The sequence below is a fragment of the Leucopleurus acutus genome (genome assembly GCF_964270905.1).
Source record: "Leucopleurus acutus genome assembly, chromosome: 16".
Taxonomy (NCBI): domain Eukaryota; kingdom Metazoa; phylum Chordata; class Mammalia; order Artiodactyla; family Delphinidae; genus Leucopleurus; species Leucopleurus acutus.
In genome coordinates, this window is record NC_139158.1 from 56,067,471 (window position 1) to 56,083,204 (window position 15,734).

At 42.0% G+C, this 15,734-nt stretch overlaps 1 protein-coding gene across 2 annotated transcripts in view; it reads left to right on the plus strand.

Annotated features, from left to right (window-relative positions):
* Positions 1 to 15,734, plus strand: part of SLC23A2 (solute carrier family 23 member 2) — a gene marked incomplete at its 3' end in the record, with an annotated part of 147,621 nt that overhangs the window by 34,631 nt on the left and 97,256 nt on the right. The gene's annotated exons all lie outside the window — the stretch shown is intronic.

Genomic DNA, 15,734 nt, shown 5'->3' on the forward strand with positions numbered 1-15,734 from the left:
TTTTCCCTCCATGGTACTCATCTCTGAACTGTTGTTGCCTTTCTGGACTTTTCCTTGTCTAGGAGTTTCTCAAGCTTGTCCTCCACCTTTCAGTTTTCTGCTGTTTTCTGCAGTTTCACTTCTCTTTAATGCTTCTAAGCTAATTTTGTGCTTTTTGTTTCCTCTCAGTTCTTCCCCACCCCAGTTGTTGTCTCTTGTTCTTAGTCCATTTTCTTCATATAATCATCCGATCCTGTTTCCTTTGTTGATACACAACTGTCTTTGTTTTTTATTCTTTTTTCCTTTTTTCCAAATTGAAATTTTCTTTTGATTCCTACAGTAGAACCTTTTTGAAGTTTGAGTCTTCACAGAACATCCTGATTATAGTTCTTGTATTCAGGATACAGAAACTGGAGTATTTTTCCCATAGGCCACACACTGGGTTAGCTCACCTTGGAGCAAGGGACTACCTGGGTATGTTGACCTGATGGGTTGGGTGTGTCACGTGTGACCTGTGTTCTGGGCACTTGTGGTTGTGAATCTCTTGCCCCTGAACAGTTAAAGTGCTTGCCTTTCAACCATCTCCCCAGCTTCTGCTATAGCTTCTCCCCTAGTCAAGTGGCATCTTCCTCTTATGCTCACTGCTGATTTCCTTAAGATTATTCATGAATAAGTAACACTTAGAGCTACTTTTCTCTCCAGGAGTTGTCCTTGTTCTTCTTCTGCCTTTATCTCAGGGATCCCATCTTCCAAGATGCATCTTCTGCCTAGCTGTTTCTCATCTGAGTTTCATGGTTTTCTGTCTGGATTTGGGAAGTGCAGTGGTGTTGGGGAGGTGGGGGCAAGTATTTGCCCTCTCACAGCAGAGGCGAGGTGACCATTGCCTAGGTTTTGGTAGGCCCTTGCCTGGAGTCAGGACTGGAAGGGACAAAGTCTGACTGCAGCTGCGGCTTCTTCCTTCTCACTGGTACCAGATTGTCAGTGTATGTCTGCCTTTTTCTATGTCTTCATGGCACTTTCACTGTCCAGTGGGGCCTCTGCAGCTGGGAGTGTACACGAGGTGCCGCATACAGTGGGGCTCCAGCAGTTAGAGCTCTCAATGTTATGGTTATTGTTGGCTCTGCCTGTAATCTAATGAAGAAATCATACCTTCAGATCTATTTTTTTTTTTTTTTTTTGCGGTACGCGGGCGTCTCACCGCTGCGGAGCACAGGCTCCGGAAGCGCAGGTTCAGCGGCCATGGCTCACGGGCCCAGCCGCTCCGCAGCATATGGGATCCTCCCGGACTGGGGCACGAACCTGTGTCCCCTGCATCGGCAGGCAGACTCTCAACCACTGCGCCACCAGGGAAGCCCCCAGATCTATTTTTAATCTCTGAAAGTCTTTGAGCTTTGAAAATAGTTGTCTTTGGGCCCCTGATTGGGGAAATGAAAAATTACCAGGGAGTAAAATTAATCTCCCTTTTCACTGAGCTGAAAGCAGTGTGGGTGGACTTGTTCATCTGAACGGAAGGGTTTGGAAAGATAGGTTTTTATTTTCCTTATTTGTGTGGGTTTGAGAAACGTAATCGCAGCAGCTGCTTGGTTTCCACAATAGAATATCCAGCCTGCCACATAGAAACCTGCTACAGATTGATGGTAAACAAACCATACTAGAGGTATGCAGTAACCGTTTGTAACCAGAGGGTGGCTATTGTGTAATACAAAGTAGATAGCATTTCTGACTAGGTGGTGATGTTATACAATTTTGGTGAGCCTTTGTGGGTTATAAAAGCCAAAATTCCTTCAGCACCTGAAGAGTCTTATGCTGAGCATCAGAAGGATTCCAGCCTCACACAGATCCCAGCACAGAATTGGTGGGTAGGGCACTGAATACAAAATATTGTGGGGGGATACAGTAAGATTTCACTCTTCAGGTAAGACCATTTCTTGGTACAAAAGCTTTGCTTTGGGGAATTAGTGTCTGCATCTGCCTATGTCTGTGCATCTGGGTTTATGGGTGTCTGTTTCCATGCACATGCATCTGTGACTATGTGTGCTCCTGTCTATGAGACTGTGTGTCTTGTTGTTGTTGTTTTTTTTTTCCTGCGAATATATGGCTATGTGTGTGTATGTCTGTGTAGGTGGGTGAGGAGCCTATGGCTCAAGTTTCCTAAGCTGGGTTACCAGAAAATCTCCACAGTCTTTCTTGGTGCTGTCAGACATTATTTGAATATTAATAACATTAAGATTTATGCAACCCTTAGAAGGCGATGCCCTTCATTAAATATGTGAGAGTGACAATAAAAACCTGATCTGCAGCAATTAAAATGTAAGATTCAGTGTTTTTCAGGTGCTCATTTACCTTATTTTCTGAGTGAGGTCCAGTCCTGGGACTTCCAAGGCCCTCTGTGCTCTTTTATGTTTTATTTTATACAAAATTTTAGGGATTTGAGGAAAAGTAAGTACACAGGCAACAAGGAACATAGATTAAACAAACCTCAGAGAGAGCTGGAGCCTCTTTTATAGCTGAATACATCTATTTATACTCCTTTTAAGGTTTTGGGGTTGTAAAAATGTCAGGTTTTGACACCAAAAAAAACAATACATCTGTGCCATAGGATGCTAAGTAATTGTAGTCTCTATATTGAATGGATGTGGGTTTTTTTTTTTTTTTAATGGATTAGGAGGAACATGCTCCTCTGCAGAAAAAAATATATATATAACATACAGGCATGGGATGTTTATTAAAGGTCAGGAAAAAGGCTCCCATTTAATGAAGGTCAGGGAAAATTTATTTCAATCACTGTGTACTTGGTTTTAGTCTAGAGAAGAATTACAGTGTCCCAGCCCCAGGTAATTGCAGTGCAGTGTAGTCAAACCCACTGTTCAGCCATCAGTTAATCCATCAGGGTAGGTGAGATTTCAGAGTGCCCCTTTCCTTATCTTGGGAGAGTCTGTGGGGAGGAGGAGACAGAACTCTTAGTAAACTGGAATAGGGAGCAGGAGGGCTTGGAGGGGAGAAAAAAAATATTGCAGAAGAGATTTGCAAATAGGATTTCTTCCAGACTATAGGAAGAGAGCAGGTGGTTGAGAGAACTAAGTAACTGTGCCAAAGTCCAGCAAAACAGAGCAGGTGTAATGGGTAGTCAGGAAATTAAGGAAAGGTGGGGCTTGACCTCTCTCTGCAGGTGAGAGAAAGAAATTTGGTTTTGGCAGTTGGGGCACAGGAAAGGTGAGAACATTCCAAAGAGGAATGGTGTGGTCTGAAGGGTAATTCAAGGAGAGAGCTGATTAGTCCATTTGAGCTTGAGGCATGGAAATGCTTCTCCCAGCACATGAGCAGTGCCTTCTCTTCTCCAGCGGAGCTAGCAGTGGCAACAGTAGCTAGAGGTGAGAGATGAGTTACCTGTGTGCTAGAAATGGAGGATGAAGCAGGAGCTGGGGTGGTACTGAGGGGGCACAGGGTTAGCAGGGCAGAGCCATGCCCTGGAGGTTACTTAAGCACCCAAGTGTGTTGTTGTACTGGAAAGGTGGGGGGAGACATCGAATGACAAAGGTTACTTGGAGGTGTGGAAGAGGAGAAAGTGTCTTTCTTTTTATTCCCTGACAGTAACTGGGGACTTTCCTCAGCTTCCTCCAAAATGACCTTCAGACATAACATCTCAGGTCTTTTCTGGCTGTTCATCTTTAGAGCCTTGTTCTGTTAGTCTGTAAGGGAATAGGAGCAGTTTTCATGCTCTCAGTGATTGCTTTGTCTGTCATTTGCCCTTGGCTTTTGTCCAAGGGTATATCACCCTCTCTGTGCCTCAGTTTTAAACTGTGGGGATAATAACAACCCCTCCTAGAATTTTTATACAGTTAAGTGATATCATGTTTGTATCTTGGATATAATAGTCAGTTTTGCATATGTTTTATCTTGTCATTAAAATTCCATATAAAATTAGCTTTTCAGTGGCCCCTGTACATTAAAAATAGTATTAATACACTAAAAATAGTGTTTCCATAAAAATACATTATTTGTACAAAAAGTGATATGTTAAATCACACAGTGGAAATAAATGCAATAAAATCCATCTTGATTCTGCTTGAGTTTTCTCAAATATCTGTTTATATTTTAATTCTGGCCCACAGACTATACCTTTTGCTCCACTACCTCTCCCTTACCCTCTCTCTTTTCCCAGCCACACGGTTTCCTTGAGTGAAACTGGAGGGCAGGGATTAGGTTTTGTTTTGGTTGTATGGCTAACTGACCCATGGAAAAATTCTCTTTTCCTCATATATTTGAATGCTTTTTATGTGATGAACACTGTGTCTCTGCCCCATCCCTGCCTGGTTGGGAAGCTGGACCAAGAAGCAGTGTGCTATTGAAACATGGAAGTAGAGGAACAGCTAACCCAAGAATGCTTCCTATAGGAGGAGACTTTTTTTTGCGGTACGCGGGCCTCTCACCGCCGCGGCCTCTCCCGCTGCGGAGCACAGGCTCCGGACGCGCAGGGCCAGCAGCCATGGCTCACGGGCCCAGCCGCTCCAAAGCACGTGGGATCCTCCCGGACCGGGGCACAAACCCGTGTTCCCTGCATCGGCAGATGGACTCTTAACCACTGCGCCACCAGGGAAGCACAGGAGGAGACTTTTTGAGCTAAGACCTGGGAGCTCTGCAGGTCAACATGGTTCATATGGATAGTACCTGGGGCAGGAGAGGCACAGTGAGGATGATGAGTGTTAAGGTCTTGTCATAATTTTGAATAAAGTTTGGGGAAGAGATTTCTGTTGTATGGTACTAGCCACAGCATCTGATACCTACGACCTACAACATTAGGTCAGAAAAACAGAGATCACTGATGACTTTGTATTTTAAAGCCACCAAACTAACAAAACATCAGCTGCTTTGACCTTTTACTGTAAACTTGACTCCATCTTTCCCCTAATTGAGCAGTCAGTGAGTCATTGTTTTCTCCTCTAGACAGCACGACCACCAATTTTCATGACTCAGGCTGTGTGTAAACTGACATCAGCAAAACAACCTGTCTTGGGCTGGATGTAAGCTTCTTTAGGATTTAGAGTCTATTTGGGACTAGAGCTTATTCTGTACCAAGGGCTTCCCAGGCCAAGTCTCTGGAAGAGACTGAAGGTGTCTTCTGAAGGCAGAGCATATTCTTTAACATCTTCCATCATTTTATCAGTTAGGCATGTCATCTTATGCTCCAAAAATATTTGCTTTCAATTAGGAATGATCTTCCCTGCTCACCTCATCCCACAGATGTTCCAGGAATATTTGCCGTGTCTATCCAGTGGCTTTGCATCCTCTCTGGCCCACTGTTGAGGACCCTGACTATATTCTTAGGTGATTCCTAAGTATTTGAGCAGCATTCATCCGGGGGCCCTTTCCCTTCCACTTTGCCTGTAGGATTGTGCCATGGGCGCCTCATAGGCCAGAGGCTCCTGAGGTTCTCAGCATGTGGTTTCTGAGATGAAACCTGACAACCAATCCTGATTCCCCTTCAGAAATCCGGTTTTATCTAACTTTTTAAAAGTCTCTTCTTCTTAAGGGAACAAATTGACAAACCAAGACAGTGACAGAAGCTTACACAGCTCATTGGGGTGCAGCAGAGCCTGTCTTGATTGCAGTCACTGAGGTGGTTTGGTTTAGGGCTCTGATAGATTTTAAAGAAAGGCCACTCTGAGGCCATGATTCTGGGTGCTGTCTCCATCCTTGTGGCAAGGGGATGTTATGATATTTTGTTAATCAGTGTCATCATCTTGTACCACTTCGGCAAATTATTTCTGTGAGTATGTTAAAGTTCAGCAAATAACCTGATTTAAATTGGGCACTTGAAATATGCCTTTTGTGTCACTGGGCAGAACTTTAGTTTATATCAGTGACTTTTAGGCTCTTTTTGACTGACCCACAGTTTTTACCTTGAAACTCTGGGTTACCCTTATCTTGTGAGATGTGCTCTGAATTTTCTTTATTCTGTTAAATTTCATTGTTCTGCAAATTCTGGTTGAGATCCAGTTGGTTTCATGGCCCACTAGTGGGTGGTGACTTGCAGTTTGAAGAATAAGAGCAAGGGTTCTTAGAGTGTTTTGGAAAAGGCTGTAGGATGATTTTTTTCCCCCCCAGTTACACCATAACCGTAATCACAAGGTCAAATGATAACCACTTCTTACAGGTTCATTTCATTACTGTTTAAATGGAATAATGATAGCTAGCCAGGGTCAATGTCAGAATTCTAAACCCCCTAAAGCAAGACTGTATGTTAGGCAACGATTTAAGTCATTATATTTAAAGGAAGTTTGATCACGTACAAGTTGAGGATATTTGTTCCAGTAATCTTTCTTTTGGCTTGAATTAAAAGCATTTAGGTCAAATGTTAGCATTTAACAGAATTTAATGGAGCAGCCACAGTTCAACTATAATCCCCTAATGATCGGATTTAAGCAGAGAGCTACAAATTGACTTTTTAAATGTGCTTTATCATTGAACCTGGCCAGCTCTGAAAGTTCTTGTTTGTATCTTGGGAAGGACCAGATTACCACTTGGCAAGTTGAGGTTTTGAGTTTCCTTATCCCAGAGTTTTCTTTCGTGATCATATAGTCTCACCTGTCTAGATAGATTTCTGCAAGTGGGGAAAATAGCTTTATCCCACCCCAGGTTGCCCATCCAGAGGTGTTGATCTGAGGACCACTAGCATCAGAACATTTGTGCATTTGTTAAAAATGTAAGTCCCAGGTTTCGATGCAGGTCTGTGGAATCAGAATTTGGGGGAGGGGACATTTTTTTAAAGTTGGTGGGATTATGGGAGTTAAAATTTTTTTTTCTTCTAAAATCAACTTTACTGAGCCATAGTTTACATACAGTAAGTGGATATACATACAAATGGAGCCACCAGAATCATAGCTAAGTTATGGAACATTTCTGTCACTCCGTAGGTTCCTTCCTCTGCCTCTGGAGTCCCTCCTTCCCATCTTAGCTGTTGTAGGTCACCACTAACTGTTTCCTGCCACCGAAGATTAGTTTTGTCTATAGGGATTCAGGCAGCACGTCTTGTGTCTGGCTTCTTTCACTCAACGTTGTGTCTGTGCGATTTCTCCATGTTATTAGGTGCATCAGTAGTTGCTTCCCTTTAATTGCTTAGTATCCCTTTGTGTGGACCCACCATGTTTTGTTTATCCATTTGCCTGTTGATGGACATTTCTGTGTCTTGAGTTTGGGACTGTTATAATAAAAACAGCTTTGAATATTTTTCTGCCACTATATGTGTGGAAGAAATCTGCATGTTGAATAAGATTCCCAATTAAATCTTAGGTACATGAACCATTGATTCTTATTCTCTCTATTCCTTTTTAAATTTTTTAATTTACTCGGTTGTGCTGGGTCTTAGTTGTGGCTCATGGGCTCCTTGTTGTGGCATGCATGTGGGATCTAGTTCCCTGACCAGGGATTGAACCCAGGCCCCCTGCATTGGGAGTGTGGAGTCTTTAACCACTGTGCCACCAGGGAAGTCCTTCTCTATTCTTTTTTTTCTTATTCTTTATCATTTTGGAGAACTGTAGGATTTTGTATCCAGATCAAGTGATGGATTTGCTTTGCAGTTATGTGTTCAATGTAGTATTCATTCAGTGCCATCTATTTGGGGTAAATGTGGCTCTCATCAACATTTGTTGAGTACTGTTTTATGAACTGGAATATAAAGATGAAGTGTACACAGGGGGATTCTATCCTTCAGAGGACTCTTAGTGATTAATTCATTCAGCCATAGAGTGTTTTGTATGTTGTGTGCTAGGGACTACTAGGAGCTGATGCTGGGAATACACATTTTCTTAGCATTTGATTGTGCTTCCAAGAAACACAAAAGATGTTGGTATTATGTTCCAGGAGCAGTTTGGCCCTTAAATCCGCTGTTTGGGTAGTACCATCATACTTTCAAGTCAGGTGGCCATGGTAAGCCACAGTTGAAAAAGTTGACACTGACAGGGGAAAAATGGTCAGATAAAAAAATTCAGTGCAAAAGAAATGATCACTGGGGCTTCCCTGGTGGTGCAATGGTTAAGAATCTGCCTGCTAATGCACGGGACACGGATTCGATCCCTGGTCCGGGAAGATCCCACATGCCGCAGAGCAACTAAGCCCGTGTGCCACAACTATGGAGCCTGCAGCGCTCTGGAGCCTGCGAGCCACAACTACTGAAGCCCGTGTGCCACAACTGCTGAGGCCCGTGTGCCTGGAGCCCGTGCTCTGCAGTGGGAGAAGCCACCACAATGGGAGGCCTGTGCACCACAACAAAGAGTAGCCCCTGCTCTTAGCAGCTAGAGAAAACCTGCATGCAGCAGCGAAGACCCAATTCAGCCAAAAATTAAATAAATGAATAAATAAATACATTTATTTTAAAAAAAAAGAGATGATCTCTGGCTGAATAGCTGATGAAATAAACACTGATTAAGAATTGTTATTCTGCATTTGTGCATGATTATCGGTGGCTAGAGAGCTGGTGGCTCAATCTTTAGGGAATTGAAAGATTTGTTGAAGATCTAAATATTTTCCTTTTCTATTTGCTCATAGCAGAATTTCCCAAATTGCTATTTTCCCACCCTATGAGGCTTACATTTATTGAGGTTGATTTATTATTTTTTGAATCTTCAGTGATTTCTTGCTTGCTCTAAGGTAGGGATTTTTAACTCTGGCTGCAGGAGAGTTTTATAAAATCTAAATGCTCAGGCTATACAGTCCTATTCAGTAGACTTTCTGGGTGGGTAGAGAGTATTTTTAAAGTTTTTAGGTGGTTCCAACATAGAGTCAAAGTTGAGGATCACTTCTTGGGGCAGCCTTGGCTATTGATACGCCTCTTTCATTGTTAGTTCCCTCCTTGCTAAGTATAATTTACAAAGCCTTGTCTTTTCTCCATTCTCTGACGACAAAAATTACAACTTTAAACATAAGAACTTTACTCCACACCACTTTGCAATTATAGAGTTGTGTTCTGATCTCTCAACAGAAAGGACTGAATGGCTTTGTATCCCCTTGTTAAGGGAAACTGATCACTTCTCTGGATTTGATATGGGTGCTGATGTGGCTCTTGGGGGAGAAAGAGAGCATAGCATTCATTGTTGAGTAAATAACTTCAGGAAAAATAGAGGAATAAAAGGAAAAAGATAAGTCCTTTGCTGTCCCACCAGTCAACATTTTGGTTAACATTTTGGTGTGTATATGCGTGTGGCACACTTATCCATACACAGTGGGTTATTTCTGTACATACTGCTTTTTTCATTGTATAAATTTCCTTTAATTCTTTTCACTGCATTATTTTAGCAAATTGATATCTTTTATTATTAATTATTACTGAGATCTACCCTCTTAACAAACTTTTTTTTTTTTTTTCTTTGTGGTAAGCGGGCCTCTCACTGTTGTGGCCTCTCCCTTTGCGGAGCACAGGCTCCTGACGCGCCGGCTCAGCGGCCATGGCTCACGGGCCCAGCCGCTCCGCGGCATGTGGGATCTTCCCGGACCTGGGCACGAACCCGTGTCCCCTGCATCGGCAGGCAGACTCTCAACCACCGCGCCACCAGGGAAGCCCTTAACAAACTTTTAAGTGAACAATACAGTATTGTTAACTATAGGCATGATGTTGTACAGCAGATCTCTAGAACTTACTCACCTTGCTTAATAAACTTTATACCTGCTGAAAATCAACTCCCCACTTCCCCCTCCCTGCCAGCCCCTGGCAACCACCATTCTACTCTGTGCTTCTATGAGTGACTGTTCCAGATACCTCACATAAGTGGAATCATGTCATGTTTGTCCTTCTGTGACTGGCTTATTTCCTTTAGTATAATATTATACTTTAGAAAAAAAAACCCTGTTTCCTAATATAACATAAGGCAGACATTTTCCCACGTCAATAAATATTTCTGTGCCATCTTTTTAAAAAAATTATTTATTTATTTGTTTGTTTATTTTGGGCTGCGCCGGCTCTTTGTCGCTGTGTGTGGGCTTTCTCTTGTTGCTGCGAGTGGGGGCTACTCTTTGTTACGGTGCACGGGCTTCTCCTTCTGGTGGCTTCTCTTGTTGTGGAGCACAGGCTCTAGGGTGCGCCGGCTCAGTAGTTGTGGCTCACGGGCTTAGTTGCTCCACGGCATGTGGGACCTTCCCGGACCAGGGCTCAAACCTGAGTCCCCTGCGTTGGCAGGCGGATTCTTAATCACTGCACCACCAGGGAAGTCCGTGTGCCATCTTTTTAATGGCTGCAGTGGCATTCCTTTGTATGAACATACCGTAGTTTTACCATTCAATTCCCTAGTGTTGGATATTAGATTTTTCTTGATTTTTGGTCTTATTAACAATGTTAACACGCACAATTTTGTAGCTAAATCTTTATATGTCCTAATTATTACCTTAAAATACATTCCTAGAAGTAGCATTTCCTCAGGACATATTAGAAGTGAATATGAATATTTATAATTCTTGATACATATAACCAAATTACCTTCTTATTAGCAAATTTGTATTTCATTAGGAGTGTTTATTTCTCTAACACTGTCCAATAAGGGTATTATAAATGACTGATGTAGGTTAAAAAAAAAGTATACCTCATTTCAATGTACTTTTGATTTTAAACAAGGATCGAACATTTATTTTTCTGTTTGTTTTTGTGGGAGACTAAGGATTAGAAGCTCATATGTCTTGCCCATTTTTGTAGTAAGGATTTTTGTTTTCTGTTTATTGGTTTGCAAGAGCTCTTCAGATAGTAAAGATATCAACACATTATCTTACCTATATTATATTTTGTTTTTTGATTTTGTTGGATTTTTGTCCATACAGAAATCTAAAAAAATTTATATTGTAAAAATCTATCAGCCTCCATCTCTTTTTCATCTTTAATGATATACTAAAAATGGAGTCCCCTACCCTAACATATAGTCATTTAGTGGCTTTATTACTTTTCTGGATTTTATTAATAGTGAACCAGTTGTCTTGGCATGTTGTATTGAAAAATCCATACTTTGTTTTAAGATTTAAATGCTTCCCACATCATATATTTGTCACTTTGTGGGTTTTCTGTTGTGTGACCTATTTGTCTCTTTTTATACCTAAGTTGAACTCCTCTGTTTACTACAACTTTAGGGTCCCTTTCTGATAGAACATGTTCTTCCTATTCTTTTTTCAAATATTTATGGCTACTTTTGCTTATTCTTCCACAGGAATTTTAGCAAGCCCCCTTTTCTCCCCCTTTAAGGTATTAATTGATTTTTATTAAATTTATATACTTTATGTTTGTAGGAGAATGTATACCCTTATAGTAGCTCTCTTATCCAAGAACATTGTCTGTTTTTCTGGTTATTTTATGGCCCTTAATAATAGGTTATAGCTTTATTTGTAAAGGTCATGCTCATTTTTGTTAAATTTATTAAGTATTTAATGCTGTTATTACCATTCTAAACAGGATTCCTTCATCCTCTTACCTTTGGAGTCAGCAGACTTTTCTGTAAATATCTTAGGTTTCATGGGCCAGATGGCCTGTGTCATATGTTCTTCTTCCTTGGTGTTGTTTACAACCTTTTAAAAATGTAAAAATCATTCATAGCTGGGGACCACACCAAACCAGGCCAGGCAGTGGTTTGCTAGCTTCTGATCTAGATGCTTATTGCTGGCAACTGGGAAATGTTAGAATCAGTCAGCACTGAAAGAGCCTTGCTCATGTGTTTGTATCTAGCCATCTATGCAAAGATTCTCTACAATTTTCATATCTCTTAATATGGCTATAATTCACTCTTTTCCTTTCAAATATTTCCCCTCATCTTTCTCTGTCAGTTGAATGATAGCAGTGATGTCGACAACCTGGCTTGTCCTTGACATTAATGTATCTGTTGTATCACAGATAAGTTTGATATTGGCTGTTACTTTTCTTTTCCAAGATTAAGAAAGAGTATTAAGCAAGAATGACTGTTACATTATATGAAGTACCTTTATTATTATATTTTTAAGCATCATTTATTCGTTCTACATATTTTGGGGAGCCTTTAATACAGGTGCCAAGTTAGGCACTGGGGATAATGCCTCTTGTTCTGCACCTGTCTGGCTGAGCAGGTAGACATTATCTTGTTGTATCGTAACCATCTTTATGGTTCCCAGACGCCATGATGAGGTGTGGTGATCAGAGGCAGCACTGATGGGAGTTACCCCAAGGGAAAGGGGAGAGATGAAGGGTGCCTATTTTGGAGGGACAGCATGTGCAAGGGCCTGAGGGCTAGAGGAGAACCCAACACCTTCAAGGAACTGAAAGATGGAAACTATAGCATAGCGAGGGCAAATTTCACCATAGGCTTCACAGTGGACCTGCAGCCTTGTTAAGGAATTTGCGTGTCATTCTCTGGCTAATTAGGACGCCATCAAAGGGTATGGTAGTTTCTGTAGCATGGCCGTGCCCGCTGCAGTAGAGCTATCAAGATGGAACAAGAAAATGAGACAAGGCTGTTGTGCTGTTGAGATGATGGCTCGTGCCACACAGTGGCCAGAAGTGTGCAGATTTGGGGGTTCCTGGTCTAAGGGGAGCAGGCTTTAGCCCTGGAGAAGGAGCTTGGCCGTTTCTGCCCCTTGGACCTCCCTCAAAAATCACAAGGAGGACAGAAAGTATCCTGAAGACAATGTTTAAGGCCAGCTGGCCTGGACCTTATTCGCTCAGGGAGGTTGGCTGTAAACTGAGGATAGTTTTATGTCTTGTTTGTACAAACATTGTTAGGACAGGAATACTGATTTAAGTTTGAATCCTGCTGCTGCACTGCTTATAGCTGTGTGTCCTTTGGCAAGTTACTTAACTTCTGTGAAGCTCAGTTTCCACTTTTGTGGAGTTAGTGTGCCTGTCAAGTAATACTATGCTTACTAGGGAGAAATAATTGCCATTTATATAATGAGATGTAAGACATGTGTCTGGCACACATCGGCGCTTAGCTGGAAAACTGCTGTCATTATTACTGTTTTCGTTATTTGTGAATCTGATCTTTTATCCCCCAGCATCTCCTTTCCCCTTGTCATGTGGTCAGGGGCAAGATAGCAGTGGCTTTGCTTATTCTCTTTCTTTTGCAAGGAGTAGGAAGTGGCGTCACTGGGCACTGTGGGAGGACAAACTTTCCCTGGTGTCAGGTTCCCTGGGAGATTTTGCCTTTTGTTTTACCACAAATTCTAACACAGGCCCTAAACTCCACCTTTTTAAATCTTTTGCTGCGTTTGCCTTTGGGCCTTGGCATTTCCCCACACAAAAGTTCAGGTCTGTGCATAAAACACTCTGATCTCAGGTTGATGCGTGGTTTCTGGCCTTCAGGCTGTCTTCATCAGTCTTGAGTACTTGGCTGTTGAATACTCTGTCATTTTGGAACTTAAAAAGATGCGTTTTTGCTTTCAGTGTTCATTATCTTCTCCCTTTCTTCCTCTTCTTCTTCCCTCCATTTGTCCACCCTTCCCAGGCTTTGCAGTCCTCTGCCCCAAAGCCTTTCTCGAAGCTTCCTGCCCTGTGCTTTCTTTGGCCCCAAAACCTTTCATGCTCATTTGGGTCTATATCTTCAGGACTCTCTGAAGGCTGCTGTTGGGTAAGAGACAGGCAAAGGGAGTGGATGGGCCCCCTCAGTATAGCTTGTGAGGGTCGGTTAAACATTTGGTAGGGAAATGGAGTACAGAGTACTTGACGAAAAGTGGTCTTGTCAGGATGGAATTGGTCCCCCTCTGTTCCTGGTGATGGGGAGCAGTGGGGAGGGTTGGCTACTGCAGTGGATGTGCACATCTGAAACAAACATGAAGATAAAATTAACTTAGTAGAATAAATGTATTCTACATTAAAGTCCTGTCATTTTCCCTAAAGTTAACGTGGGTCTGCTGGCATCCTAATGGCAGTGGGGCTGGATGTAGAGCAAAGAACTTATTGGTCCCTCTGAATGTGACTGTAAGGCAGGTGGTCTTGTAAAAATCTAACAATTTCACCATCCTCTTTGCTTGTCCTGTCTTCGGGCAAACATAAGCTCTTGGTCAAGGTAAAAATGTCAGGGCTACTTCAGGCAGATTTTATATTTAGGTATGTTTGCTGTCACACTGTATCTTTTTTTTTTTTTTCAGATCTTGGGAAGTTGATGGATGGCAGTGGCTAAATCACAATGTAGAAGATTGATGGATTTGATTACATAAAAATAAAAACAGTTCTAAAAGATCATTCACAAAATTCATGAGCAAACAAAAAGCTGGGATAAGATATTTGCATCAAATATAACAAAAAATTACTGTCTGTCCTGTGCATGTTTAGCAGCACTCCTGGCCTCCACTTATTAGATACTAGTAGCTCTCCCCTAGTTGTGACGACCAAAAATGCCTCCAGACATTGCCAAATGTCCCCTGGAGGAAAAAAATCACTCATCGTTGAGAGCTGCTGCTTTAAAGAGACATGTATATAATGTGAACAAGAATGCAAAATGTGCATGAACATTTAAACCAAAAGAGCCACCTCAAAAAATTTTGGTGTGTGCACCTAGCTCGATTCTATAGAGGCAACTTGATATTCTGGCAACTATTTCTTTTATTTTTCCTTTTTGCCCTCTAACTATTGAATTTTCAAATTTTGTTAATTCTTTCTCTTTTTTTATTTGTTTCTATTTCAGTTTTTCCCCTGGCTCATCTAAAGTATTTGTTGAATGAAGTGTGCATAAGAGAATTCTTTGAACAGAAGTTTTCCTACTTGTCTTTCCAAACTTCTTGTAGGTTTGCCTTCACATTTGCAGGACAGCTTGTCTGGGTTATTCATTCCTTGTGGGAAATTAATTGGTGCTAAGGTCTATACGCATTGTTCTAATCTGAGTGCCAGTGAATGTTTTCTGTCCCTTCTCACCCCTACATGCTTGTGGTATTTTTTTCTTTATCTTAGGGAATTCCCTGGCAGTCCCATGGCTAAGACTCTGCACTTTCACAGCCAAGGGTGCAGGTTAAATTCCTGGTCAGGGAACTAAGATCCTGCAAGCTGTGCTGCGTGCCCCCCACCAAAAAAAAGTAGAAACACCTAGGCATGTTTGATTGTACGTGTGCCAATCCTGGAAGGGATCCCTTGTGCCCTCTCTCTTTTTTTTAAATAAATAAATTTATTTATTTATTTTTGGCTGTGTTGGGTCTTTGTTGCTGCGTGCAGGCTCTCTCCAGCTACGGCGATCAGGGGCTACTCCTCGCTGCAGTGCACGGGCTTCTCATTGTGGTGGCTTCTCCCATTGGAAGCACGGGCTCTAGGTGCATGGGTCTCAGCAGCTGTGGCACGCAGGCTTCAGTAGTTGTGGCTTATGGGCTCCAGAGTGCAGGCTGGGTAGCTGTGGCTCATGGGTTTAGTTGCTCCGTGGCATGTGGGATCTTCCCGGACCAGGGCTTGAACCTGTGTCCCCGGCATTGGCAGGTGGACTCCCAACCACTGCATCACCAGGGAAGTCCCTGTGCCCTCTCATTTTTTAAGCCAAATTCTCCAAATGCTTTTTAATCTTTTGGTGGATCTCTTATTATTCAAGTAATACTTCTGTTGTTTGAAATTGAGTTTTTAATATTTTCTGCTGCATGGGATTGTTTCAGTAGCTTCCTGCCTTTGACTTTTACTTGGATTTTCTCTTAGTTTGGAGCGTTGTCCAGATTCTCTAAGATTCTCCGAGCATGTCAGATCCACCTTGGGTCTTGATTCTCCTCGGACCCTTTCTTATCTCTTGCCACTTTACTTCCCCAACCCCCTTTTTTGGGGTTGGATTACTTTTTTAGGTTTATGTTGT